The 25947-nt window shown below is 55.0% G+C and overlaps 6 non-coding genes across 6 annotated transcripts; all 6 read left to right on the forward strand.

The window, feature by feature from the left end:
* The first annotated feature begins 1139 nt into the window (after positions 1-1139).
* On the forward strand, positions 1140-1212 carry trnat-agu (transfer RNA threonine (anticodon AGU)). Its single transcript has one exon. It is a non-coding gene; the product is annotated as a tRNA-Thr (tRNA).
* A 3930-nt stretch (positions 1213-5142) lies between these two features.
* Positions 5143-5215, forward strand: trnat-ugu (transfer RNA threonine (anticodon UGU)). Its single transcript has one exon. It is a non-coding gene; the product is annotated as a tRNA-Thr (tRNA).
* A 3096-nt stretch (positions 5216-8311) lies between these two features.
* On the forward strand, positions 8312-8384 carry trnat-ugu (transfer RNA threonine (anticodon UGU)). The gene has a single exon. It is a non-coding gene; the product is annotated as a tRNA-Thr (tRNA).
* Positions 8385-10545: 2161 nt separating this feature from the next.
* On the forward strand, positions 10546-10618 carry trnat-agu (transfer RNA threonine (anticodon AGU)). The gene has a single exon. It is a non-coding gene; the product is annotated as a tRNA-Thr (tRNA).
* Positions 10619-20957: 10339 nt separating this feature from the next.
* Positions 20958-21030, forward strand: trnat-ugu (transfer RNA threonine (anticodon UGU)). The gene has a single exon. It is a non-coding gene; the product is annotated as a tRNA-Thr (tRNA).
* Positions 21031-24858: 3828 nt separating this feature from the next.
* On the forward strand, positions 24859-24931 carry trnat-ugu (transfer RNA threonine (anticodon UGU)). The gene has a single exon. It is a non-coding gene; the product is annotated as a tRNA-Thr (tRNA).
* The last annotated feature ends 1016 nt before the right edge of the window (positions 24932-25947 follow it).

A 25947-nucleotide genomic window follows, 5' to 3' on the forward strand; every position in this document is an offset into this window, starting at 1 on the left:
CGACTCTCTCTCTCTCTCTCTTCCTCCATGTCTCCCCTTCCACTGTTGTTCAGTCCTTATTCTCTCCTCTCCACTTTTCTCTCGCTCTCTCCTTTCCCATCAGACTCTGGCCCATTCTCCCCTTCTCCTCCCTCTCTTTTCCTTTCCTGCTCCTTCACCTGTATTTCCCACAGCAGATGGCTCCATAGCTCAGGGGTTAGAGCACTTGTCGAGTAAAACAGGGTTCGTGAGTCCAAGTCTCACTCAGGCCTTCTCAAAATTAGCTCAGTATTTAAATTCACTGTTAGTTCACAAAAGTTATAAATATAAAACAGCTCTGAGACCGACCCTGAAAGAAAACTCTCCTTCTCCCTCTCTTCCAGCTTTACCCATCACTGCACATTCTGCCTCTTTTTACGCTCTCTCGCTTTCCCCGTTTCTCTTTATCACTCATTCCCCTCTCTCCCCTTCCCCACTCTCTCCCCTTCCCCACACTCTCTCACCCATTCCCTTTCTCTCCTCTCCCCAATTCCTCCTCTCCCTCCCCTTCCCCTCTCTCTCTCCTTCTCCTCTCGCTCCTCTTCCCCATCCCTCACTCTCTTCTCCCCTTCCCTCTCTCTCTCTCCTTCCCCCGTCGCTCTCGTACCTTCCCCCTTCTCTCTCTCCCCTTCCCACTCTCTCTCTCCTTCCCCCGTCGCTCTCGTACCTTCCCCCTTCTCTCTCTCCCCTTCCCACTCTCTCTCTCCTTCCCCCGTCGCTTTCGCACCTTCCCCCATCTCCCTCTCTCCTTCCCTTGCTATCTCTCTCCTTCCCCGCTGTCTCCCCTTCCCCCCATTTCTCTCCCCTCCCCCCGCTCTTTCCCCTTCCCCTTCCCCATTTCTCTCCCCTTCCCTCTCTCCCTCCCCTTCCCCCCCACTCTCTCTATCCCTTCCCCTGTCTCCACTCTTCTCGCCCTCTCCCTCCTCCCTTTATCTTCTTTCCTCACTCTCGCTCTCCCCTTTCCCATCAGACTGTCCCCCCTCCCCCTCTGGCCCATTCCCCCTCTCAATCTCCCCTTCCCCCTCTCTCTCTCCCCTTCCCCCTCTCCCTCACTCCTTCCACTCTCTCTTTTCCCTTCCCCTGTCTTTCCTGTTCCTTCCCCTGCTTTTCCTAAAACAGGTGGCTCCATAGCTCAGGGGTTAGAGCACTGGTTTAGTAAACCAGGGGTCGTGAGTTCAAATCTCACTAGAGCCTACTCAAAATTAGTTCAGTATTTACATTCACTATCAATTAACAAAGACTTTAATTATAAATATTAAACAGCTCTGAGACCGACCCTGGAACAGAAGACTCTCCTGTTCTCATTTTGCCCCCTGAGCCGTCCTTTCCCCCTCTCCCTCTCTCCCTGCTTTACCCATCACTGCACATTCTGCCTCTTTTTACTCTGTCCCGCTCTCTCACTTTCCCCGTTTCTCTTTATCACTCATTCCCCTCTCTCTCCTCTTCCACACTCTCTCTCTCAGCTTCCCTCTCTCTCTCCCCTCACCCCCCTCTCTCCCCTTACCCCCTCTCTCCGTCCACTGTTGGTCACTCCTTCCCCTCTCCCTTTTCATTTTCTCCGCCACTCTTTCTCTCTCCTCCCCTGTCTCCCTCCCTCACTCCCTCCCTCCTCCCTTTCTCTCCTTCCCTCGCTCTCCCTCTCCCCATTCCCATCAGACTCTCTCCCTCCCTCTCTGGCCCATTCCCCACTCTCTCCCCTTCCCCCACTCTCCCCTTCCCCCCACTCCCCTTCCCGCTCTTAAACACTCGTTATACTCTCTCTCACTCCTACCCCTCTCTCCCATTCACTGCTCTCTCACTCCTTCGCCACTCTCTCACTCCTTCACCACTCTCTCCCCCTCCCTCCCTATCTTTCGCCTACCCGACTCTCACTCCCCTTCCCCTTTCTCTCCCCTTCCCCTCTCTCTTACTCCTTCCATTCTCTCTTCTCCCTTCCCCTCTCTTTCCTGCTCCTTCGCCTATATTTCCCAAAGGAGGTGACTCCATAGCTGAGGGGTTAGAGCACTGGTTTAGTAAACCAGAGCTTGTAGCTTCAAATCTCACTGAGGTCTACTCAAAATTAGCTCAGTATTTAAATTATAAATATTAAACAGCTCTGAGACCAACCCTGCAACAAAAGTTTCTCTTTCTCCCTCTCTCCCTGCTTTCCCCATCACTGCACATTCTACCTCTTTTTACGCTTTCCCCATTTCTCTTTATCACTCATTCCACTCTCTCTCCCTTTCCCCCTCTCTCTCCCCTTCCCCTCTCTCTTTCCCATTCCCCCTCCCCTCTCACATCTTCCACTCTCTCATCCGTTCCCTCTCTCTTCTCTACTCATTTCCTCCTCCCTCTCCCTCTCCTTCCCCTCCCTCTCGAACCCCTTCCCCCTCTCTCCCTCCCCTTACCCCCTCCCTCTCCTTCCCCTCCCTCTCTCTCCTCTTCCCCCTCTCTCTCTCCCCTTCCCCCTCTCTCTCCCCTTCTCCCTCTCTCTCCGTCCATTGTCACTCACTCCTTCCCCTCACCCTTTTCATTTTCTCCCCCACTCTCTCCCTCCCCTCCCCTGTCTCCACTTTTTACGCGCACTCCCTCCTCCCTTTCTCTCCTTCCCTTGCTCTCACTCTCCCCATTCCCATCAGACTCTCCCCCTCCCCCTCTGGCCCATTCACCCCTCTCTTCCTTTCTCCCTCCCCACTCTCTACCCACTATCTCCCCCCTCTCTCATCTTCCCCACTCTCTCCCCTTCCCAAATGTATCTCCCGTCTTCCCCCCTCTCTCCCTTACCCCCTCTCTCCCCTTCCCCCCTCTCTCCACCTCCCCTCCCCGCCTCTCTCTCTCCCCTTCCCCTCTCTCTTTCTCCCTATCTTCAGGGGTCGTGAGTTCAAATCTCACTGGGGCCGACTCAAAATTAACTCAGTATTTAAATTCACTGTCAGTTAACAAGGGCTTTAATTATAAATATTAAACCGACCCTGGAACAACAGGTTTTCCTGTTCTTGTCTCTCTCTCTCCTGTGGCCTTCTTTCCCCTTCTCCCTCTCTCCCTGCTTTCCCCATCACTACATATTCTGCCTCTTTTTACTCGGTCCCACTCTCTCGCTTTCCCCGCTACTTTTCTCACTCTCCCCTTCCCCCTCTCCCTCCCCTTCCACTGTCGCTCATGCATTCTCCTCTCCCTTTTCATTTTCTCCCCCACTCACTCCCTCCCCTCCCCTGTCTCCACTCTTCTCGGCCCCCTCCCTCCTCCCTTTATCTCCTTCCCTCGCTCTCGCTCTCCCCTTTCCCCTCAGACGCTCCCCCTCCTCCTTTGGCCCATTCCCCCCTCTCTTACTTTCTCCTTCCCCCTCTCTCTCCCCTTCCCCCCCTCTCTCCCCTTCCCACTCTTAAACACTCGTTACCCTCTCTCTCACTCCTATCGCTCTCTCCCATTCGCCACTCTCTCACTCCTTCACCGCGCTCTCATTCCTTCGCCACTCTCTCCCCCTCCCTCCCTCCCTCTCTTTCCCCTCCCCGCCTCTCTCACTCCCCTCCCCCACTCTCTTCCTCCCTGTCCCCAGGGATCGTGAGTTCAGATCTCACTGGGGCCTACTCAAAATTAGCTCAGTATTTAAATTCACTGTCAGTTAACAAGGGCTTTAATTATAAATATTAAACAGTTCTGAGACCGAACCCTGGAACAACAGGCTCCCCTCACATCCTTCCCCCTCTCCTCTTCTCGTCTCTCTTACACTCTCTCTCCACTTCCAAATCTTTCTCTCCCTTCCCCATCACGACCCGTTTTACATCTTTTTACCCCTCTCTCACTTTCCCGCTATCTCGCTTTCCCCGTCTGTCACTCATTCCCCTCTGCCTCTTCCCCTTTCCTTGCCTCACCCTCTCTCCTTCCCCCTCTCTCTTCCCTTCCTCTCTCTTGCTCTCCACTTCCCTCACTACATTCATTCTCTCCCCACTCCTTCCCCTCTCTCTCCTTCCTCGTCTATCTTACTTCTCTCCCCAACCCCTCTGTCCGCTAACCACTCCTCCCCTCTCTCTCCTCTTCCCTCTCTCACTCCATCCACTCTCTCCCTCCCTTCCACACACTCTCTCCCTTTCCCCCCTCTTTCCTCTCCCCCTCTGTCTCTCCCATTCCCCTCTCTCTTCCTCCCTGTCTCCCCTTCCCCCTCTCTCTCCCCTTGCACTCTCTCTCTCCCCTTCCCCACTCTCTTCCCTTCCCCACTCTCTCCCCTTTCCCACTCTCTTCCCTTCCCCTCTCAACCCACTCTCCCCCTTCCCCACTCTCTCCCCACTCTCTCCTCTTCCCCTCTCTCTCCCCTTCCCCTCTCAACACACTCTCCCCCCTATCCACTCTCTCCCCACTCTCTCGGCCTCCCCTCTCTCTCCCCTTCCCCTCTCTCTCCCCTTCCCCACTCTCTCCCCTTTCCCAATCTCTCCCCTTCCCCTCTCTCTCCACTTCCCCACTCTCGCCCCTTCCCCTCTCTCTCCCCTTCTCCTTCTCAACCCACTCTCTCCCCGCTACCCACTCCCTCCCCACTCTCTCCTCTCCCCCACTCTCTCTCTCCCCTTCCACTCTCTCTTTTCCCTTCCCCTCTCTTTCCTGTTCCTTCCCCTGTGTTTCCCAGAGCAGATGGCTTCATAGCTCAGGGGTTCGAGCACTGGTTTAGTAAACCAGGGGTAGTGAGTTCTAATCTCACTAAGGCCTAATTTAGCATTTAAATACCCATCTCTTGCTACCTCCTGTCTCTCTTTTTTCCCTTTCCTTTCAGGTTCTCCCCCTCTCTCTGCCCTGCACCCCCTCTCTCTCTCCCCTTAACATCTCTTTCCCCTTCCTCTCTCTCCCTCCTCTCACTCTCCTTTCACTTTCCTTTCAGATACTTCCCTTCTCCCTCTCTTTCCCCTTCCTCTTTCTCTTCCCTCTTTCCTACTCCTTCCCTTCTCTCTCCCCACCTTCTACATTCTCCCCCACTCTCTCTCTCCCCTTCCCCTCTCTGTCTCCCCTTCCCTCTCTCTCTCACTCTTTCACCACTCTTTCCCGTTCCTCCCCCTCTCTCAGTCCTTCCACTCTCGCTCTCCCCTTCTCCTCTCTCTGCCTCGCTGTCTCACTTCCCCTCTCTTTCCTGCTCTTTCCCCTGTCTGCTTTACAGTAGGTGGCTCCATAGCTCAGGGGTTAGAGCACTGGTCTTGTAAACCAGGGGTGGTGAGTTCAAATCTCACTGGGACCTACTCAGAATTAGTTTAGTATTTAAATATGCATCTCTCTCTGCCTTTTCACTTTTCCATTTCCTTTCAGACTCCCCCATTCTCCCTCTCTCTCGCTCTCTCTCTCTCTCTCCCCTTTCCCCTCTCTCTCTCACCCATTCCCTCTCTATCCTCTTCCCCATCCCTCACTCTCTTCTCCCCTTCCCCCTCGCTCTCGCACCTTCCTCCTTCTCCCTCTCCCCTTCCCCCACTCTCTCCCGTTCCCCTCCCTGTCTCCACTTTTCTCGCCCCCCTCCCTCCTCCCTTTATCTCCTTCCCTCGCTCTCCCCTGTCCCATAAGACTCCCCCTCCCCCTCATTCCCCCCTCTCTCCCCTTCTCCCTCTCTCTCCCTTTCCCCCCCTATCCCCTTCCCCTCTTTCCCCTTCCCCGCCTCTCTCTCTCCTTCCACTCTCTCTTTTCCCTTTCCCCTCTCATTCCTGCTCCTTCCCCTATCGTTCCCAGAGCAGGTGGCTCCAGAGCTCAGGGGTTGTGGATTCAAATCTCACTGGGGCCTAATTTGGTATTTAAATACCTGTCTCTCATTCCTCCCACTTTTCCCTTTCCTTTCAGCTTCTCCCCCTCTCTCTGTCCTTCCTCCTCTCTCTTGCTTCTTTCCCATTCCTCCCTCTCTCTCCCCTTCCCCTCCTATCACTCACTAGTTCCTCAATCTCTTCCCTCCCTCATCCCACTCTCTTTTCCTTTTCCTTTCAGATTCTTCCCTTCTCCCTCTCTCTCTCCTACCCCTCTCTTTCCCTTCCCCATCTCTCTCTCTTTTCCCTTCCCCTCTCTCATCCCTCTTTCCTACTTCTTCCCTTCTCTCTCCCCACCTCTCTCTCTCCCTGTCTCCCCTCCCCTTCCCCTCCCTGCTACCCCTCTCCCCTCTCCCTCACTCCTTCCCCTCTCTTCCCTTCCCCTTCACTTCTCTCCCCTCCCCCTGTCTCACTCCCCTTCTCCTCTCTCCTCTTCTTCACTCTTTCTCACTCCTTCCCCTTCTCTTCCCTTAACCTCTCTTTCCCCGTTACTCCCTTTCTCCGCTGCCCCTCTCTCTTTCTCCTAATCTATCCTTCCCCCTCTCTCTCACTCCTTCACCACTCTCTCCCGTTCCTCTCCCTCTCTCGTCCCTTCCCCTCTATCTCACTACTTCCACTCTCGCTCTCCCCTTCCCCTCTCTCTTCCTCCCTGTCTTCCCTTTTCCCTCTCTCTCACTCTTTCCCACTCTCTTCCCTTCTCCCTCTCTCTCACTCCTTCCCCATTTGCTCCCCTTCCCCTCTCTCTCTCTCTCTCTCTCCTTCCCCTTCTCTCTCACCCCTTCCACTCTCTCTTTTCCCTTCCTCTCTCTTTCCTGCTCCTTCCCCTGGTTATGCCAGAGCATGTGACTCCATAGCTCAGGGGTTAGAGCACTGGTCTAGTAAACAGGGGTGGTGAGTTCAAATCTCACTTGGGCCTACTCAAAATTAGCTCAGTGTTTTAGTTCATCGTCAATTAACAAGGGCTTTAATTATAAATATTAAACAGCTCCGAGACTGACCTGGAACAAAAGGTTCTCCTTTCCCGTCCTTTTCTCTTCTCCAACTTTCCCCATCAAGACACGTTCTGTCTCTTTTCCCTTCCCCTTCCCCCTCCCTCTCACATCTTCCTCTCTCTCAAACATTCCCTCTCTCTCCTTTGTCCATTTCCTCCTCTGTCTCTCTCTCTCTCCTCCCCCTTTCTCTCTCGTCTTCCCCCTCTTTCTCCCTTCTTCCCTCTCTCTCTCCTTCGCTCACTCTCTCTCCTCTCCCTTTCCCCCCTTCACCCTCCACCCTCTCCCCTTCCCTCGGTATCTCTCCCCTTTCCCCCTCTCCCCTCTTCCCTTCCCCCTCTCTCTCCTTTCCCCCCTCTCTCTCTCCTCCCCTATCTCACCCCTTCCCCCTCTCTCTTCCCATCCTCCTCTCTCTCTCTCCCCTTCCACTGTCACTCACTCCTTCCCCTCTCCCTTTTCATTTTCTCCCCCACTCTCTCCCTCCCCTCCCCTGTCTCCACTCTTCTCGCCCCCTCCCACCTCCCTTTCTCTCCTCCCCTCGCTCTCGCTCTCTCCTTTCCCATCAGACTCTTCCCCTCCCCCTCTGGCCCATTCCCCCCTCTCTCACCTTCTCCCTCTCTCCTCTTCCCCTCCCTCTCTTTCTCCTCCTCCACTCTCTCACTCCTTCCACTCTCTCTTTTCCCTTCCCCTCCCTTTCCTGCTCCTTCCCCTGTCTTTCCCAAAACAGGTGGCTCTATAGCTCAGGGGTTAGAGCACTTGTCGAGTATTCCAGGGGTCGTGGGTTTAAATCTCACTGGCGCCTAATTTAGTATTTAAGTACCTGTCTCTCAATCCTCCCCACTCTTTCCCTTTTCTTTCAGGTTCTCCCCCTCTCTGCCCTCCCCCTCTCTCTCTCTCACTCCTTCCACCTCTCTCCCCTTAACATCTCTTTCCCCTTCCTCCCTTTCTCTCCACTTCCCCTCCTCTCTCTCACTCTCTCTTCCCTCCCTCCTCTCTCTCTCTTTTCCCTTTCCTTTCAGATTCTTCCCTTCTCCCTCTCTCTCCCCTCTCTCCCCTCTCTCCCTCTCTCCCCTTCCCCTCTCTTTCCCTTCCCCATCTCTCTCCCCTTCCCTCTTTCCTACTCCTTCCCTTCTCTCTCCCCCCTTCTACATTCTACATTCTCCCCACCTCCCTCTCTCCCCTTCCCCTCCCTGTCTCCCCTTCCCCCTCTCCCTCACTCCTTCCCCTCTCTTCCCTTCCCCTTCACTTCTCTCCCCTCCCCTGTCTCACTCCCCTTCTCCTCTTTCCTCTTCTTCACTATTTCTCACTCCTTCCCCCTCTCTTCCTTAACCTCTCTTTCCCCGTTACTCTCTTTCTCCGCTGCCCCTTTCTCTTTCTCCTAATCTATCCTTCCCCCTCTCTCTCACTCCTTCACCACTCTCTCCCGTTCCTCTCCCTCTCTCGCCCCTTCCCTTCTCTCTCACTCCTTCCACTCTCGCTCTCCCCTGCCCCTCTCACTTCTGCCCTGTCTCCTCTTCCCCTCTCTTTCCTGCTCCTTCCAATGTCATCATTGAAGCAGGTGGCTCCATAGCTCAGGGGTTAGAGTTCTGGTCTTGTAAATCAGTGGTTGTGAGTTCAAATCTCACTGGGGCTTCCTCAAAATTAGTTTAATATTTAAATATGCATTTCTACTCTCTCTCTCCTTCCCCATCCTCCCCCAACCCCCATCATAAAAGGTTTACAAAGCAGCACTTGTGTGCTGAGAGATTTGCTGAGTATTGTCACTGTTGGCAATAAACGCCTGGGCTGTCGCTGTGGCCTCACTCAAGGTTGGGGTCTCGACAGTCAAAAGTTTGTGAAGTCCAATTTCATGGCCAATGCCAAGGACAAAGAAGTCCTTGAGCATGTCCTTCAAAATTTGCAATGTCCTGCAAGGCCCCTTAGCTCGGTGACATAGCTTGCCACTTCCTGGTCTTCAGACCTCTTGTACGTGTAGAACCGATACCTCGCCATCAGAGCACTTTCCTTCGGGTTCCGATGCTCCCGGACCAGTGTGCACAACTCATCGTACGATTTCTCTGTGGGTTTCGCTGGAGCAAGCAGGTTTTTCATGAGGCCATACGTTGGTGCCCTGCAAACGGTGAGGAGAATCTCCCTTCGTTTGGCAGCGTTCGTTTCTCCTTCCATCTCGTTGTCCACGAAGTATTGGTCGAGTCGCTCCACGAAGGTTTCCCAATCATCTCCCTCCGAAAATTTCTCCAGGATGCCCGCTGTTCTCTGCATCGTTGGGTTCGTCATCTGTATCTCGTCGCCAGTTGTTGAGTATGAATAAAGAGTCTGACCAGATACTGCGGGCTCAAAGCAAAGTGTGACCTTAGTCTTTTATTGCAGGTCTCCAGAGTGCCTCTCCAGCCTGTGAGGCCTCCTTAAGTACAGGTGCTCCCAAGGGATTGTGGGAGCCCTTGGGACTCCAGGGGATGAGCCCTCTGGTGGTTACACAGAGTATTTACAGGGTTTGCATAGATAACACCCATCATGACCCGCTCAACATCTTTTTACCCCTCTCTCCCTTTCCCACCATCTTGCTTTCCCCGTCTCTCACTCATTCTGTCTCTCACTCTCTCCCGTCTCCCTCTCCTCACCCTCTCAACTTCCCCCCTTTCCCTCTCTACCCTACCCACTCTCTCCACCCTCTCTCCCATTCCCCCACTCTCTCCTCTTCCCCTATCCCTCCCCGTCCCCAATCTCTCCCCTCCCCCCCTCTCCCCTTCCCCCCTCTCTCTCACTCTGTCCACTCTCTCTCCCCTTCCCCACTCTCTCTCCCTTACCCACTTTCTGCCTTCCCCTCTCTCTCCCCTTCCCCACTCTCTCCCCTTCCCCACTCTCTACCCTTACCCTCTCACTCCCCTTCCACACTCTCTCCCCTTCCCCACTCTCTCCTCTTCCCCTCTCTCTCCCTTCCCCACTCTCTCCCCTTCTCCCCCCCTCTCTCACTCCGTCCACTCTCTCTCCCTTCCCCACTCTCTTTCCTTCCCTTCTCTCTCCCCTTCCACTCTCTCCCCCCTTCCCCACTCTCTCCCCTGCCCCACTCTCTCCCCTTCCCCACTCTCTCCCTTTCCCCTCTCTCTCCGCTTCCCTTCTCTCTCCCCTTTCCTACTCTCTCCCCTTCCCCACTCTCTCCCCTTCCCCACTCTCTCCCTCACCCCACTCTCTTCCCTTCCCCACTCTCTCCCCTTCCCCTCTCTCTCCCCTTCCCCCCTCGCTACCCTTCCCCACACTCTCTCTCCTTCGCCACTCTCTCCCCTTCCCCAATCTCTCCCCTTCCCCCACTCTCTCCCTCACCCCACTCTCTCTCTCTTTCCCCCACTCTCTCCCCTTCTCCACTCTCTCCCCTTCCCCTCTCCCTCCCCTTCCCCATTCTTTCCACTTCCCCCCTCTCTCTCCTTCCCCACTCTCTCCCCTTCCCCTCTCTTGCTCTCCCCTTCCCTCTCTACTTTTATTCTCTCCCCACTCCTTCCCCTCTCTCTCCTTCCTCGTCTATCTTACCTCTCTCCCCAACCCCTCTGTCCGCTAATCACTCCTTCCCCTCTCTCTCCTTCCCTCTCTCACTCCATCCACTCTCTCCCTCCCTTCCACACACTCTCTCCCCTTCCTCCCTCTTTCCTTTCCCCCTTGTCTCTCCCCTTCCCCTCTCTCTTCTTCCCTGTCTCCCCTTCCCCCTCTCTCTCACTCCTTCCCCTCTCTCTCCCCTTCCACTCTCTCTTTTCCCTGCCCCTCTCTTTCCTGCTCCTTCCCCTGTCTTTCCCAAAACAGGTGGCTCCATAGCTCAGGGGTTAGAGCACTGGTCTAGTAAACCAAGGGGCGTGGGTTTAAATCTTACTGGGGCCTCCTCAAAGTTAGTTTAGTATTTAAATATGCATCTCTGCCTTTTTACTTTCACTCTCACTTTTCCCTTTCCTTTCAAACTCCCCTCTTTTCTCTCTCTCCCTCTCTCTCTCCCATTGCCCTCCCTCCCACACTCTCTCTCCCCCCATCATAAAAGGTTTATAAAACAACATCACTTTGTTCGCAGCACTTGTGTGTTGAGAGATTTGCTTAGTATTGTCACTGGTGGCAATAAACGCCTGGGCTATCGCTATGGCCTTACTCAAGGTTGGGGTCTCTACAGTCAAAAGTTTGCGAAGCATAGTTTTGTGGCCAATGCCAAGTACAAAGAAGTCCTTGAGCATGTGCTCCAAATGTCCTTCAAAATTTGCAATGTCCTGCAAGGCCTCTTAGCTCGGTGACATAGCTTGTCACTTCCTTGCCTTCAGACTCTTGTACGTGTAGAACCTGTACTTCCCCTCTCTCTCTCCCCTTCCCCACTCTCTCCCTTTCCCCACTCTCTCCCCTTCCCCTCTCTCACTCCTTCCCCAATCTCTCCCTTCCCCTCTCTCTCCCCTTCCCCACTCTCTCCCTTTCCCCACTCTATCCCCTTCCCCTCTCTCTCCCCTTCTCCACTCTCTCCCCTTCCCCTCTCTCTCCCCTCCCCTCTCTCTACCCTTCCCACCTCTCTCCCCTTCCCCCCTCTCTCCCCTTCCCGCTCTTAAACACTCGTTACCCTCTCTCTGACTCCTACCCTTCTCTCGCTTCCCCCTCTCTTCCCTTCCCCCTCCTCACTCCTTTGCCACTCTCTCCCTCTCTTGCTTCACCCCGCCTCTCTCTACCCTTCCCCTCTCTCTTCCTCCATGTCCACAGGGATCGTGATTTCAAATCTTACTGGGGTCTGCTCAAAATTCGCTCAGTATTTAAATTCACCGTCAATTAACAAGGGCTTTAATTATAAATATTAACCATTTCCGATACCGACCCTGGAACAATAGGCTCCCCTCACACCCTTCCCTCTCACCCCTTCTCGTCTCTCTTATACTCTCTCCCCTTCCCAATCACTTTCTCCCTTCCCCATCACGACCCGTTCTACATCTTTTTACCCCTCTCTCCCTTTCCCGCTATCTCGCTTTCCCCGTCTCTCACTCATTCCCCTTTTCCCCTTTCCCCCTTTCCCCCTCCCGCACCTCACCCTTTTTCTAATTCCCCCCCCTCTCCCCTTACTCTCTGTCCTTCCCCCTCTCTCTCCCTTCCCCACTCTCTCCCCTTCCCCTCTCTCTCCCCTTCCCCTCTCTCTCCCCTTCCCCTCTCTCTCCCCTTCCGACTCTCTCCTCTTCCCCACTCTCTCCCATTCCCCACTCTCTCCCTTTCTCCACACTCTCCCCTTCGCCACTCTCTCCCGTTCCCCGCTCTCTCTTTCCCCTCTCTTCCCTTCCCCACTCTCTCTCTTTCCCCTCTCTCTCCCCTTCCCCTCTCTCTCCCCATCCCCACTCTCTCCCTTTCCCCTCTCTCTCCCCTTCCCCTCTCTCTCCCCATCCCCACTCTCTCCCTTTCCCCACTCTCTCCCCTTCCCCTCTCTCTCCCCTTCCCCGCTCTCTCTTTCCCCTCTCTCCACTTCGCCACTCTCTCCCCTTCCCCACTCTCTCCCCTTCCCCTCTCTCTCCCCATCCCCACTCTCTCCCTTTCCCCTCTCTCTCCCCTTCCCCTCTCTCTCCCCATCCCCACTCTCTCCCTTTCCCCACTCTCTCCCCTTCCCCTCTCTCTCCCCTTCCCCGCTCTCTCTTTCCCCTCTCTCCCCTTCCCCACTCTCTCCCCTTCCCCACTCTCTCCCCTTCCCCACTCTCTCCCCTTCCCCTCTCTCTCCCCATCCCCACTCTCTCCCTTTCCCCACTCTCTCCCCTTCCCCCTCTCTCTCCCCTTCCCCACTCTCTCCCCTTCCCCGCTCTCTCTTTCCCCTCTCTCCCCTTCCCCACTCTCTCTTTTCCCCTCTCTCCCTTTCCCCACTCTCTCTCTTTCCCCTCTCTCTCCCCATCCCCACTCTCTCCCTTTCCCCACTCTCTCACTTTCCCCACTCTCTCCCCTTCCGCTCTCCTCCCCTTCCCCTCTCTCTCCCCTTCCCCACACTCTCCCCTTACCCTCTCTCTCCCCTTCCCACTCTCTCCCCTTCCCCACTCTCTCCCCTTCCCCACTCTCTCCCTTTCCCCTTTCTCTCCCCTTCCCCTCTCTCTCCCCTTCCCCACACTCTCCCATTCCCCACTCACTCCCCTTCCTCTCTCTCTCCCCTTCCCCACTCTCTCCCCTTCCCCACTCTCTCCCCTTCCCCACTCTCTCCCCTTCCCCACTCTCTCTCCTTCCGCTCTCTCTCCCCTTCCCCTCTCTCTCCCCTTCCCGACTCTCTCCCCTTCCCCAGTCTCTCCCCTTCCCCACTCTCTCCCCTTACCACTCTCTCCCCTTCCCCGCTCTCTCCCCTTCCCCACTCTCTCCCCTTCCCCTCTCTCTCCCCATCCCCACTCTCTCCCCATCCCCACTCTCTCCCTTTCCCCACTCTCTCCCCTTCCCCACTCTCTCCCCTTCCCCACACTCTCCCCTTCCCCACTCTCTCCCCTTCCCCACTCTCTCTCCCCTCACCCCTCTCTGTCACTCCGTCCACTCTCTCTCCCTTCCCCACTCTCTCCTTCCCCACTCTCTCCCCAACCCCATTCTCTCCCCTTCCCCACTCTCTCCCTCACCCCAGTTCTCTCCCCTTCCCCACTCTCTCCCCTTCTCCACTCTCTCCCCTTCCCCACTCTCTCTCCCTTCACCCCTCTCTGTCACTTGTCCACTCTCTCTCCCTTCCCCACTCTCTCCTTCTCCACTCTCTCCCCTTCCCCAATCTCTCCACTTCCCCCTCTCTCTCCTTCCCCTCTCTTGCTCGCCCCTTCCCTCTCTACTTTCATTCTCTCCCCATTCCTTCCCCTCTCTCACCTTCCTCGTCTTCTTACTTCTCGCCCCAACCCCTCTGTCCGCTAACCACTCCTTCCCCTCTCTCTCCTTCCCTCTCTCACTCCATCCACTCTCTCTCTCCCTTCCACTCACTCTCTCCCTTCCCCCTCTTTCCTTTCCCCCTTGTCTCTCCCCTTTCCCTCTCTCTTCTTCCCTGTCTCCCCTTCCCCCTCTCTCTCACTCGTTCCCCTCTCTCTCCCCTTTCCCTCTCTCTTCTTCCCTGTCTCCCCTTCCCCCTCTCTCTCACTCGTTCCCCTCTCTCTCCCCTTCCCCTCCCTCGCTTTCCCTTTCCCCTCTCTCTCACTCCTTCCTCGCTCTCATTCCCATTCCCCTCTCTTTCCTGATCCTTCTCCTTTCATTCCGAGAGCAGCTGGCTCCATCGCTCAGGGGTTAGAGCACTGATCGAGTAAACCAGGGGTCGTGGGTTTAAATCTCACTGGGGTCTAATTTTTTATTTAAATACCCGTCTCTCATTCCTCCCACTCGCTTCCCCCTTTTCCCTCTCTTCCACCTCTCTCTTTTCCCTTTCCATTCAGGTTCGCCCCCTCTCTCTGCCCTCCCCCTCTCTCTCTCACTCCTTCTCCCTCTCTCCCCTTAACATTTCTTTCCCCTTCCTCTCTCTCACTCCTCCTCACTCTCTCCCCACCTCTCTCCCTCTCTTCCCCTCCCTGTCTCCCCTTCCCCCTCTCTCTCACACTTTCCCCTCTCTTCCCTTCCCCTTCACTTCTCTCCCCTCCCCCTGTCTCACTCCCCTTCTGCTCTCTCCTCTTCTTCACTCTTTCTCACTCTTCCCCCTCTCTTCCCTTAACCTGTCTTTCCCCATCCCTCTCTCTCCCCTGCCCCTCTCTCTTTCTCCTCATCTACCCTTCCCTCTCTCTCTCACTCCTTCACCACTCTCTCCCGATCCTCTCCCTCTCTCGCCCCTTCCCCTCTCTCTCACTCCTTCCACTCTCACTCTCCCCTTCCTCTCTCTGTTCCTCCCTGTCTCCCTGCCCCTCGCTTTCCTGCTCCTTCCCCTGTCGTCTTTAGTGCAAGTTGCTCCATACCTCAGGGGTTAGAGAACTGGTCTTATAAACTAGCGGTCATGTGTTCAAATCTCACCGGGGCCTACTCAAAGTTAGTTTAGTATTTAAATATGCATCTTTCTGCCTCTGTCTTTTCACTTTCCCTCTCCCTCCTCACTCTCACTTTTCCCTTTCCTTTCAGACTTCCCTCTTCTCCCTCTCCCTCTCTCGCTCTCTCTCTCTCTCTCTGTCCCCTTGCCCTCCCTCCCCACACTCTCTGTCCCCCCATCAGAAAAGGTTTATAAAACAACATCACTTTGTTCACAGTACTTGTAGCAGCACTTGTGTGCTGAGAGATATGCTTCGTATTGTCACTGGTGGCAATAAACGCCTGGGCTATCGCTATGGCCTTACTCAAGGTTGGGGTCTCTACAGTCAAAAGTTTGCGAAGTACAGTTTCGTGGCCAATGCCAAGTCCAAAGAAGTCCTTGAGCATGTGCTCCAAATGTCCTTCAAAATTTGCAATGTCCTGCAAGGCCCCTTAGCTCGGTGGCATAGCTTGCCCCTTCCTGGCCTTCAGACCTCTTGTACGTGTAGAACCGGTACGTCCCCTCTCTCTCTCCCCTTCCCACTCTTTTTCTCTTCACCTCTTCCTCTCCCCTTCCCCTCCTTCCCCTCTCTCTCCCCTCCCCTCACTCTCCCCTTCCCCACTCTCTCCCCTTCCCCTCGATCTCCCCCCACTCTCTCCCCTTCCCCCCTCTCCCCTTCCCCACTCTCTCCCCTTCCCCACTCTCTCCCCTTCCCCACTCTCTCCCCTTAACCTCTCTCTCCCCTTCCCCACTCTCTCCCCTTCCCCACTCTCTCTCTTTCCCCACTCTCTCCCCTTCCCCACTCTCTCTCCCCCTCTCCCCTTCCCCTCTCTCTCCCTTCCCCACTCTCTCCCTTTCCCTCTTCTCCCTTCCCCTCTCTCTCCCCTTCCCCAGTCTCTCCTTCCTCACTCCTCTCCCCTTCCCCACTCTCTCCCCTTCCCCACTCTCTCCCCTTCCCCACTCTCTCCCCTTCCCCACTCTGTCCCCTTAACCTCTCTCTCCCCTTCCCCACTCTCTCCTTCCTCACTCTCCCCTTCCACACTCTCTCTCTTTCCCCACTCTCTCCCCTTCCCCACTCTCTCCCTTTCCACCACTCTCTCCCTTTCCCCACTCTCTCCCCTTCCCCTCTCTCTCCCCTTCCCCACTCTCTCCCTTTCCCCACTCTCTCCCCTTCCCCACTCTCTCCCCTTCCCTACTCTCTCCCTTTCCCCACTCTCTCCCCTTCACCACTCTCTCCCCTTCCCCTCTCTCTCACCTTCCCCACTCTCTCCCCTTCCCCACTCTCTCCCCTTCCCACACTCTCTTACTCCGTCCACTCTCTCCCCTTCCCCACTCTCTCCCCTTCCCCGCTCTCTTTCCTTCTCCACTCTCTCCCCTTCCCCACTCTCTCCCCTTTCCCTCTCTCTCCCCTTCCCCCTCTCTCTCCCTTCAACCCTCTCTATCCCCTCTCCACTCTCTCTCACTCCATCCAATCTCTCCCCTTCCTCGCTCTCTCCCCTTCCCCTCCCACTCTTTCCCCTTCCCCCTCTCTCACACATCTTCCTCTCTCTCACCTGTTCTCTCTCTCTCCTCTACCCAATTTTCTCCTCTCTCCCTCTCTCCTGCCCGTTGTTCTTCCTTCCCCCCGCATCCTTCCCCCTCTCTCTCCCCTTTCCCCCTATCTCTCTCCCTTTCACTCACTCTCTCTCAATTTCTCCCTGTGTCTCTCCCCTTCCCCCCAGTCTCCCATTCACCCTTCACCCTCTCCCCTTCCCTTGGAATCTCTCAGCTTTTTCCCTCTCTCACTCCTTCCCCTCTCTCTCCCCTTCCCCTCTCTCTCCCCTTACCTCTCTCTCTTCCCTACCACTGTCGCTCAAGCCTTCTCCTCTGCCTTTTAATTTTCACCCCCACTCTCTCCCTCCCCTCCCCTGTCTCCACTCTTCTCGCCCCTCTCCCTCCTCTTTTTCTTCCTTCCCTCGCTCTCGCTCACCCCTTTTCCATCAGACTCCTCCCACCCCCTCTGGCCCATTCCCCCCTCCCTCCCCTTCTCCCTCTCTACCCTCTCACCCTTCTAACCACTCTCTCCCCACTCTCTCCCCTTTCCCCTCTCTCTCCCCTTCACCTCCCTCTCTCTCCCCTTCTCCCCACTCTCCCACTCCTTCCCCTCTCTCTCTCCACCATTCCACACACTCTCTCTCTCTGCATCCCTCCCTCTCTTTCCCCACCTTCCTCTCTTCCTCGCTGTCTCCCCTTCCCTCTCTCTCACTCTCTCCCCTTCCCCTCTCTGCCCTCCACTTCTGTCTCTCACTCCTTCCCCCGCTCTCCCCTTAACCTCTCTCTCCCCTTCCCCTATCACCCTCTCTCCCCTTCCTCCCTTCTCTCTCTCCCCTTCCCCCTCTCACTCCCCTCCCACTCTCTCCCCTTTCCCCTCTCTCTCCCCTTCACCTCCCTCTCTCTCCCCTTCTCCCCTCTCTCTCACTCCTTCCACTCTCTCTTTTCCCTTCCCCTCTCTTTCCTGCTCCTTCCCCTGTCTTTCCCAGAGCAGGTGGCTCCATAGCTCAGGGGTAAGAGCACTGGTCTTGTAAACCGGGGGTCATGGATTGTGTAGTTTAGTATTTGAATAGTCATCTTTCATTCCTCCCAATCTTTTCCCTCCCTCCTGTCTCTCTCTTTTTCCTTTCCTTTCAGGTTCTCTCCCTCTCTCTCCCCCTACACTCTCTCTTCCACCCTGCCTTCCCATCCCTTTTGCCTCCCTCTCTCTCTCTCCCCTTCCCCTCTCTATCTCACTCATTCCCCTTTCTCTCCCCTTCTGCTCTCTCCCCTCCCCCTCTATCCCACACCTTCCCCTCTCTCTCCCCCTTCCACATTCTCTCTCTCCATCTCCTTCCTCTCTTTCTCCACCTCCTTCTCTTTCTCGCTGTCTCCCCTTCCCACTCTCCCACTCCTTCCCCTCTCTCTCCCCACCATTCCACACACTCTCTCTCTCTGCATCCCCTCCCTCTCTTTCCCCACCTCCCTCTCTTCCTCGCTGTCTCCCCTTCCCTCTCTCTCACTCTCTCCCCTTCCCCTCTCTGCCCTCCACCTCTGTCTCTCACTCCTTCCCCCGCTCTCCCCTTAACCTCTCTCTCCCCTTCCCCTTTCTCTTTCACCCTCTCTCCCCTTCCTCCCTTCTCTCTCTCCCCTTCCCCCTCTCTCTCCCCTCCCACTCTCTCCCCTCCCCCTCTCTCCCACTCCTTCCCCTCTCTCTCCCCACCATTCCACACACACTCTCTCTCTCCAACCCCTCCCTCTCTTTCCCAACCTCCCTCTCTTCCTCGCTGTCTCCCTTCCCCCTCTCTCTCACTCCTTCCACTCTCTCTTTCCCCTTCCCCTCTCTTTCCTGCTCCTTCCCCAGTCTTTCCCAGAACAGGTGGCTCCATAGCTCAGGGGTTCGAGCACTGGTCCAGTAAACCAGTGGTCGTGGGTTTAAATCTCACTGGGCCCTTCTCAAAATTGGCTCAGTATTTAAATTCACCGTCAATTAACAAGGGCTTTAATTATAAATATTAAACAGCTCTGAGACCGACCCTGGAACAACAGACTCCTCTCACGCCCTTCCCCCTCTCCTCTTCTCGTATCCCTCACACTCTCTCTCCTTCCAAATCTCTCTCTCCCTTCCCCATCACGACCCGTTCCACATCTTTTTACCCCTCTCTCACTTTCCCGCTATCTCGCTTTCCCCGTCTCTCACTCATTCCCCTCTGCCTCTTCCCCCTCCCTCGCCTCACCCTCTCTCCTTCCCCCCTCTCTCTCCCTTGCCCCCTCTCACATTCCCCTTCCACTGTCACTCATTCCTTCCCCTCTCCCTTTTCATTTTCTCCCCCACTCTCTCCCTCTCCTCCCCGTCTCCATTCTTTTCGCCCCCCTCCCTCCTCCCTCTATCTCCTTCCCTCGCTCCCGCTCTCGCGTTTCCCATCAGACACTCCCCCCTCCCGCTCGCCCATTCCCCCCTCTCTCCTCTTCCCCTCTCTGTCCCCTTCTCCTCTCTGTCCCCTTCCCTCCCTCTCCTCTTCCCCCCTCTCTCTCCGCTTCCCCTCCCTCTCCTCTTCCCCCCTCTCTCTCTCCGCTTCCCCTCCCTCTCTCCCCTTCCCACTCTCTCCCCTCCCCCTCTCTCCCCTACCACACTCTCTCCCCTCCCCCCTCTCTCCCCTTCCCCACTCTCTCCCTCTCCCCACTTTCTCCCCTTCCCCTCCTCACTCTCTCCCCTTCCCCACTCTCTCCCCTTCCCCCCTCTCTCCCCTTCCCCCCTCTCCCCTTCCCGCTCTTAAACACTCGTTACCCTCTCTCTCACTCCTACATCTCTCTACCTTCCCATTCTCTCCCATTCACCGCTCTCTCACTCCTTCGCCAATCTCTCCCCTCCCTCCCTCTCTTTCCCCTCTCCTCCTCTCTCTCTCCCTTTCCCCTCTCTCTTCCTTCCTGTTCCCAGGGATTGTGAGTTCTCATCTCACTGGGGCCGACTCAAAATTAGTTCAGTATTTAAATTCACCGTCAATTAACAAGGGCTTTAATTATAAATATTAAACAGCTCCGAGACTGACCCTGGAACAACAGGCTCCCCTCACACCCTTCCCCCTCTCCTCTTCTCGTCTCTCTTACACTCTCTCTCCCTTACCCATCACGACCCGTTCTACATCTTTGTACCCCTCTCTCCCTTTCCCATTATCCCGCTATCTCTGTCTCTCACTCATTCCCCTCTGCCTCTTCCCCTTCCCTTGCCTCATCCTTTCTCCTTCCCCTCTCTCTCCCCTTCCCTGCTCTTGCTCTCCCCTTCCCTCTCTACTTTCATTCTCTCCCCACTCCTTCCCCTCTCTCTCCTTCCTCGTCTATCTTACTTCTCTCCCCAACCCCTCTGTCCACTAATCACTCCTTCCCCCTCTCTCCCCTTCCCTCTCTCACTCCATCCACTCTCTCCCTCCCTTCCACACACTCTCCCCTTTCCCCCTCTTTCCTTTCCCACTCTGTCTCTCCCCTTCCCCTCTCTCTTCCTCTCTCTCTCTCCTCCCCCCTCTCTCTCCCCTTCCCCCTCTCTCTCCCCTTCCACTCTCTCTTTTCCCTTTCCCTCTCTTTCCTGCTCCTTCCCCTGTCTTCCCCAAAGTAGGTGACTCTGTAGCTCAGGGGTTAGAGCACTGGTTTAGTAAACCTGGGGTTGTGTCTTCAGCTTTCAGAGGGGCCTCCTCAAAATTTACTCAGTATTTAAATTCACCGTCAATTAACAAGGGGTTTAATTATAAATATTAAACAGCTCCAAGACCGACCCGAGAAGAAAAGGTTTCCCTATTCTTCTTTCCCTCTCTCCCTGCTTTCCCCATCACGACAAATTCTGCCCCTTTTTACTCGTTCCTGCTCTCTCGCTTTCCTCGTCTCTGTTCATCACTCATTCCCCTCTCTCTCCCCTTCCCCACTCTCTCCCCTTCCCCTCTCTCTCCCCTTCCCCATTTTCTCTCCTTCCCCCCTCTCTCCCCTTCCCCTCTCTCTCCCCTTCCCCATTTTCTCTCCTTCCCCTCTCTCTCCCCTTCCCCACTCTCTCCCCTTCTCCCTCTCAACCCACTCTTCCCCCTATCCACTCTCTCCCCACTCTCTCCTCTTCCCCCCTCTCTCTCCTCCTTCCCCTCCCTCTCTTTCTTTCTTTCTCCTCCCCCTCTCTCTCACTCCTTCCACTCTCTCTTTTCCCTTCCCCTCTCTTTCCTGCTCCGTCCCCTGTTTTTCGCAGAAGCAGTGGCTCCATAGCTCAGGGGTTCGAGCACTGGCCTAGTAAACCAGGGATCGTGAGTTCAAATACCCATCTCTTGCTACCTCCTGTATCTCTTTTTTCCCTTTCCTTTCAGGTTCTCCCCCTCTCTCTGCCCTGCCCCCCCTCTCTCCCCTTAACATCTCTTTCCCCTTCCTCTCTCTCCCTCCTCTCACTCTCCTTTCCCTTTTCTTTCAGATTCTTCTCTTCTCCCTCTCTTTCCCTTCCCCATCTCTCGCCCCACCCCTCCCTCTCTTTCCCCTTCCCCTTTCTCTTCCCTCATTCCTCTTTCCTACTCCTTCCCTTCTCTCTCCCCACCTTCTACATTCTCCCCACCTCTCTCTCTCCCCTTCCCCTCCCTGTCTCCCCTTCGCACTCTCTCTCACTCCTTCACCACTTTCTTCCGTTCCTCCCCTCTCTCTCCCCTTCCCCACTCTCACTCCTTCCACTCTCCTTCTCCCCTTCCCCTCTGTCTGCCTCCCTGTCTCCCTTCCCCTCTCTTTCCTGCTCCTTCCCCTGTCTCCCTTACAGCACGTGGCTCCATAGCTCAGGGGTGAGAGCACTGGTCTTGTAAACCAGGGGTCGTGAGTCCAAATCTCACTGGGGCCTACTCAGAATTAGTTTAGTATTTAAATATGCATCTATCATTTCTGTCATCCCATTCTGCCTCTCCCTCCTCACTCTCACTTTTCCCTTTCCTTTCAGACTCCTCCCTTCTCCCTCTCTCTCCCTCTCCCCTTCACCTATTTTATCCTCTCCTTGCCCTCCCTCCCCCCACCCCCCCTCCACTCTCTCTCCCCATCATAAAAGGTTTATAAAACAACATCACTTTATTCACAGTACTTGTAGCAGCACTTGTGTGCTGAGAGATTTGCTTAGTATTGTCACTGGTGGCAATAAACGCCTGGGCTATCGCTATGGCCTTACTCAAGGTTGGGGACTCTACAGTCAAAAGTTTGCGAAGTATAGTTTCGTGGCCAATGCCAAGTACAAAGAAGTCCTTGAGCATGTGCTCCAAATGTCCTTCAAAATTTGCAATGTCCTGCAAGGCCCCTTAGCTCGGTGACATAACTTGCCACTTCCTGGCCTTCAGACCTCTTGTACGTGTAGAACCGATACCTCGCCATCAGAACACTTTCCTTCGGGTTCCGATGCTCCCGGACCAGTGTGCACAACTCATCGTACGATTTCTCTGTGGGTTTCTCTGGAGCAAGCAGGTTTTTCATGAGGCCATACGTTGGTGCCCTGCAAACGGTGAGGAGAATCGCCCTTCGTTTGGCAGCGTTCGTTTCTCCTTCCATCTCGTTGGCCACGAAGTATTGGTCGAGTCGCTCCACGAAGGTTTCCCAATCATCTCCCTCTGAAAATTTCTCCAGGATGCCCACTGTTCTCTGCATCGTTGCGTTCGTCATCTGTATCTCGTCGCCAGTTATTGAGTATGAATAAAGAGTCTGACCAGATACTGTGGGCTCAAAGCAAAGTGTGACCGTAGTCTTTTATTACAGGTCTCCAGAGTGCCTCTCCAGCCTGTGAGGCCTCCTTAAGTGCAGGTGCTCCCAAGGGACTGTGGGATCTCTTGGGACTCCAGGGGATGAGCCCTCTGGTGGTTACACAGAGTATTTACAGCTTTACATATATAACACCCATCATGACCCGTTCTACATCTTTTTACCCCTCTCTCCCTTTCCCACCAATCTTGCTTTCCCCGTCTCTCACTCATTCCCCTCTCTCACTCTCTCCCGTCTCCCTCGCCTCACCCTCTCACCTTCCCCCCTCTCCCTCGCTCCCCTACCCACTCTCTCCACCCTCTCTCCCCTTCTCTCTCTCCCCTCCCCCTTTCTCTCCCCATCCCGCTGTCTCCCCTTCCCTCTCTCTGTCTCTCCTTCCCCCTCTCTTTCCGCTTCCCTCTCTCTCTCAGTCCTTCAACTCTCTCTTTTCCCCTCGCCTCTCTTTCCTGCTCCTTACTCTGTCTTTCTTTGAAAAGGTGGCTCCATAGCTCAGTGGTGAGAACACTGGATTAGAAACAAGGGATCGTGAGTTTAAATCTCACTTGGGGCTATTCAAAATTAGATTTGTATTTAAATTCATTGTCAATTAACAAAGACTTAAATTATAAATATTAAACAACTCCAAGACTCACCCTGGAACAAAAAGCTCTCCTGGCCTCATTTCCCCTTCTCCCTCTCTCCCTACTTTCCCCATCACTACACATTCTGCCTCTTTTTACTCTTTCCCACTCTCTCGCTTTCCCCATTTCTCTTTCTCACTCATTCCCCTCACTCTCCCCTTCTCCACTCTCTCTCCCCTTCCCCCTCTCTCTCTCCCCTTCCCCTCCTCTCTCTCCCCTTCCCCTCTCTCTCTCCCCTTCCCCCCCTCTCTCTCCCCTTCCCCACTCTCTCTCCCCTTCCCCACTCTCTCTCCCCTTCTGCCACTCTCTCTCCCCTTCCCCTCTCTCTCTCCCCTTCCCCCCCTCTCTCTCCCCTTTCCCCCCTCTCTCTCCCCTTCCCCCCTCTCCGCTTTCCCCTCTCTCTCCTCTTCCTCCTCTCTCTCCCCTTCCCCCTCTCGCTCCCCTTCCACCCTTTCTCTCCCCATCCCCCTGTCTCTCTTTCCGCTTCCTCTCTCTCTCTCCTTCCCCCTCTCTCTCCCCTTCCCTCTCTCTCTCACTCCTTCCACTCACTCTTTTCCCATCCCCTCTCTTTCCTACTCCTTCCTTGCTCGTTTCCCTTCCCCTCTCTTTCCTACTCCTTCCCCGATCTTTCCCAGATCAAGTGGCTCCATAGCTCAGGGGTTAGAGCACTGGTCTTATCAACAAAGGGTTGTGAGTTCAAATCTTATGGGGTCCGACTCAAAATTAGTTTAATGTTTTCGTTCATCGACAATTCACAAGGGCTTTAATTATAAATATTAAACAGCTCCGAGACTGACCCTGGAACAACAGGTTCTCCTTTCCCGTCCTTTTCTCTTCTCCAACTTTCCCCATCACGACACGTTCTGTCTCTTTTCCCTTCCCCTTCCCCCGCCCTCTCACATCTTCCTCTCTCTCAAACATTCCCTCTCTCTCCTTTGTCCATTTCCTCCTCTCTCTCTCTCTCTCTCCTCCCCTTTCTCTCTCCCCTTCCCCCTCTCTCTCCCTTCCTCCCTCTCTCTCTCCTTCGCTCACTCTCTCTCCTCTCCCTTTCCCCCCTTCACCCTCCACCTTCTCCCCTTCCCTCGGTATCTCTCCCCTTTCCCCCTCTCCCCTCTTCCCTTCCCCCTCTCTCTCCCCTTCCCCCTCATTCTTTCCTTCCCCCTCTCTCTCTCCTCTTCCACTGTCACTCACTCCTTCCCCTCTCCCTTTTCATTTTCTCCCCCTCTCTTTCCCTCCCCTCCCCTGTCTCCAGTGTTCTCGCCCCCTCCCACCTCCCTTTCTCTCCTTCCCTCGCTCTCGCTCTCCCCTTTCCCATCAGACTCTCCCCCTCCACCTCTGGCCCATTCCCCCTCTCTCTTTTTCCCCCCTCTCTCTCCCCTTCCCCTCCCTCTCTTTCTCCTCCCCCTCTCTCTCACTCCTTCCACTCCTTCCACTCTTTCTTTTCCCTTCCCCTCTCTCCCCTTCTCCCTCTCTCCTCTTCCCCCCTCTCTCTCCTCTTCCGCTCCCACTCTTTCTCCTCCCCCTCTCTCTCACTCATTCCTCTCTCTCTTTTCCCTTTCCTTTCAGCTTCTCCCCCTCTCTCTGCCCTCTCCCCTCTCTTTCACTCCTTCCCCCTCTCTCTCTTTAACATCTCTTTCCCCTTCCTCTCCCTCACTCCTTTCCCCTCTCTCCCCTTAAAATCTCTTTCCCCTTCCTCACTTTCTCTCCCCTTCCCCTCCTCTCTCTCACTCTATATTCCCTCCCTCCTCTCTCTCTCCTTTCCCTTTCCTTTCAGATTCTTCCCTTCTCCCTCTCTCTCCTCTTCCCCTCTCTTTCCGTTCCCCATCTCTCTACCCTTCCCCTCCCTCTCTTTCTCCCTTCCCTCTTTCCTACTCCTTCCTTTCTCTCTCTCCCTTCTACATTCTACATTCTCCCCACCTCCCTATCTCCCCTTCCCCTCCCTGTCTCCCCTTCCCCCGCTCTCACTCCTTTCCCTCTCTTCTCTTCCCCTTCACTTCTCTCCCCTCCCCCTGTCTCACTCCCCTTCTGCTCCCTCCTCTTCTTCACTCTTTCTCACTCCTTCCCCCTTCCTTCCCTTAACCTCTCTTTCACGGTCCCTCTCTCTCTCCCCTGCCCCTCTCTCTTTCTCCTAATCAACCCTTCCCTCTCTCTTTCACTCCTTCACTACTCTCTCCTGTTCCTCTCCCTCTCTCTTCCCTTCCACTCTCTCTCACTCCTTCCACTCTCGCTCTCCCCTTCCCCTCTCTCTGCCTCCCTGTCTCCCTTCCCCTCTCTTTCCTGCTCCTTCCCCTGTCGCCCTTACAGCAGGTGGCTCCATAGCTCAGGGGTTAGAGCACTGGTCTTGTAAACCAGGGGTCGTGAGTCCAAATCTCACTGGGGCCTACTCAGAATTAGTTTAGTATTTAAATATGCATCTACCATTTCTATCACCCCATTCTGCCTCTCCCTCCTCACTCTCACTTTCCCCTTTCCTTTCAGACTCCTCCCTTCTCCATCTCTCTCCCTCTCCCCTTCACCTCTTTTTCCCTCTCCTTGCCCTCCCTCCCCCCACCCCCCCTCCACTCTCTCTCCCCATCATAAAAGGTTTATAAAACAACATCACTTTGTTCACAGTACTTGTAGCAGCACTTGTGTGCTGAGAGATTTGCTTAGTATTGTCACTGGTGGCAATAAACACCTGGACTATCGCGATGGCCTTACTCAAGGTTGGGGTCTCTACAGTCAAAAGTTTGCGAAGTATAGTTTCGTGGCCAATGCCAAGTACAAAGAAGTCCTTGAGCATGTGCTCCAACTGTCCTTCAAAATTTGCAATGTCCTGCAAGGCCCCTTAGCTCGGTGACATAGCTTGCCACTTCCTGGCCTTCAGATCTCTTGTACGTGTAGAACCGATACCTCGCCATCAGAACACTTTCCTTCGGGTTCCGATGCTCCCGGACCAGTGTGCACAACTCATCGTACGATTTCTCTGTGGGTTTCGCTGGAGCAAGCAGGTTTTTCATGAGGCCATTCGTTGGTGCCCTGCAAACGGTGAGGAGAATCGCCCTTCATTTGGCAGCGTTCGTTTCTCCTTCCTCTGCTCCATGAAGGTTTCCCAATCATCTCCCTCCAAAAATTTCTCCAGTATCCCCGATGTTCTCTGCATCATTGGGTCCGTCATCTGTATCTCGTCGCCAGTTGTTGTGTATGAATAAAGAGTCTGACCAGATACTGCGGGCTCAAAGCAAAGTGTGACCATAGTCTTTTATTACAGGTCTCCAGAGTGCCTCTCCAGCCTGTGAGGCCTCCTTAAGTACAGGTGCTCCCAAGGGATTGTGGGAGCCCTTGGGACTCCAAGGGATGAGCTCTCTGGTAAAAACAGAGGAAGGAGCAGGAAAGAGAGGGGAAGGGAAATGAGATAG

This window comes from Pristiophorus japonicus, unplaced genomic scaffold (assembly GCF_044704955.1).
Source record: "Pristiophorus japonicus isolate sPriJap1 unplaced genomic scaffold, sPriJap1.hap1 HAP1_SCAFFOLD_221, whole genome shotgun sequence".
Taxonomy (NCBI): domain Eukaryota; kingdom Metazoa; phylum Chordata; class Chondrichthyes; family Pristiophoridae; genus Pristiophorus; species Pristiophorus japonicus.